Here is a 2,251-nt window from a genome sequence, read left to right on the forward strand (position 1 = left end):
CTCTAATTGTAATGTCGCCAGGTATTTCGAAGATCACACGAGATGCATGCGACATTCGATAATCGTTAGATTAGTCGACTAATCGAAAAAATAATCGACCGATTAGTCGACTACCAAAATAATCGTTAGTTGCAGCCCTACCTGCAATAACATGGGGAAAAGTGGTGTCAATGTTTTTTTATTCAAACATTTTCATAATTACAACATTTTACATTTCATAAACAGTCAGGCGTGTTAGTGTGACTTCACACCCGGGAAGAGATGGGTGTACGCGGCCCTTGCATCATCCTTACCTCCCATCTGGATTGCTCCTTCAGATGCAGCTGTCTCGTGGAGCTCCAAGATATGGGCTGCCGCTGTAGAGTCCCGGAACAGTGAACGGATTTTAAACGCTTTAAGTATCCCGGCGCATTTGCATAGTGTTGATCTGCGGTCGAAACATTATGACACATATATCTGGAGAGAATCGACCGGCTCTCTGGACCTTGATGGTGCTTAATCTGTAGAGACAAAGCCACATTAGTTTATTTTCAACCCCCCAACAACCACAGAACATAGTGTGTATTTAACTCACATTGTCAGCCAGTGAAGTGCGAAGCTTTGTGTAAGATATGGAACTGTGCCGCCCAACATCCTGCCATGCTTTTTGCAAGTATTCATGCAGGTTATTGAAAGGAAAATCCCCTGTTGTGCACAGAAGGAAGTCGTTCTGTCGACCAGGCAATCTTTTTTTGATATCCATCCAACGTTTGATCCAGCTAAACTCATTGTGAGTAAGCGCGAGCTGCGCTGCTCCGAATTTGTTGGCAGTTTTGTGATGATGGACCTGGATCAAATAGCCCTGAGCAGATCCCCTCCTCTCCGCATGAAGGACTTCATTGTCTATCATGTTTTTGTATACGCCAGGCCGGTGACCAAACAGGAGACTCCAATGCAGGGTTGAATAGCCATACAATAGATGTTGGGTTGAGGAGCTGGGCGCGCGTGCCAAGATGTCAAGCAATTGCGGGATTCGTGTTTCAGCGGCCGCCTTGGCGCGTAGGAGATCGGCCTGGCTTGGAAGGTGGTCGAGTTTGTCAGCTTTCATCTTAAAGTGGTGAAGAGCTACACCCTTTTTCATGTGTTTAATGAGGGATTTAACTTCTCTCAAGATACGGACGACATCAGCTTGTTTTTAGCCTGCATGATAACGGCTTTGACTCTGAGAAGTACCGGAGAAAATGATGAACATAGTTCAGAAACACAAAAGCTGTTGTGATCGCTCCGCAAAACTTTGAAAAATGATCTGTCCACAAATTGATATTCTGCACATCATTTATAAACTGCCAGTCGGAGAGACGGCTAGCGTCATGTGACATGTATTCGAGAAAGCTTTTAATTCGCTTTACCTTGTAAAAAACTTTTTTTTTGTTGTTTCTGACTGGGAGAAATACCTGTACAGTAATTGTTGTACATCTGCAGGTATGATTCAATGCTTTTTGGAAATGCAAATGCAGTCGGTAGGGAGGCCGGAGTCACTTCCACATCAGCGTACTTTGGGTGCAGAAGCCTGCAAATGGAATACATGTGTTGGCTTCTTCCTCCACAGCAAAAGGCTGCTGATAAACTGACCTCAGCTTTAGTGCTGATCACTAGCTGGCTACACCGCTCCTGTCTTCAGCTTAATGTCAAAAAACAGTTGGAATATTTTTCACAAAAAGAAAATGCAACATCGTGTCAAATATAAGCATCTCAGGTGAACATATTAACATTGTGCCTCAGGTTAAGTACCTTGGAATCATTATTGACTCTAATTCAACATTCAAAACACAAGTCAAAAAAGTGACCCAAAGAGTTGAGTTTAGCCTAGCAAATTGTAAATACATAAGAAACACAATGACATTGAATTCTGCCAAATTATACATGAATGCCATGATCATCTCACATCTTACATACTGTCTCACAAGCTGGGGGCAAACTAACAGCTCCACACTGAAGCCACTAGAAACCCTGTACAAACAAGCCCTCAAAGTACTGGACCAGAAAGCTAACCGCTCCCATCACTGTATCATCCTCAACAAGCATAACATCCTGAGTTGGGAAGATTTAATAAAGTATAGGAACATCGTTCTGGTTTACAAAGTCCTGCACAATACAGCCCCTCCCCCTCTTAATTCATTGGTTACTCAACGTAACAACACCAGACTGACCACTAGAAGCTCCACACGTGGCGACCTATCAGTCCCATTCAGGAAGAGTGCTTTTGGTCAGT

General features: G+C 43.4%; 2 protein-coding genes across 2 annotated transcripts in view; both read left to right on the plus strand.

Moving 5' to 3' along the window:
- LOC104966019 (AP-1 complex subunit beta-1-like) overlaps positions 1-2,251 on the plus strand; it is a 373,094-nt gene that overhangs the window by 215,868 nt on the left and 154,975 nt on the right. The gene's annotated exons all lie outside the window — the stretch shown is intronic.
- The window catches only part of scara3 (scavenger receptor class A, member 3), a 15,961-nt gene that overhangs the window by 695 nt on the left and 13,015 nt on the right, over positions 1-2,251 (plus strand). The window lies entirely within an intron of this gene.

This window comes from Notothenia coriiceps, unplaced genomic scaffold, assembly GCF_000735185.1.
Source record: "Notothenia coriiceps isolate Sejong01 unplaced genomic scaffold, NC01 NC01_scaffold00037246, whole genome shotgun sequence".
In the NCBI taxonomy this organism is placed as follows: domain Eukaryota; kingdom Metazoa; phylum Chordata; class Actinopteri; order Perciformes; family Nototheniidae; genus Notothenia; species Notothenia coriiceps.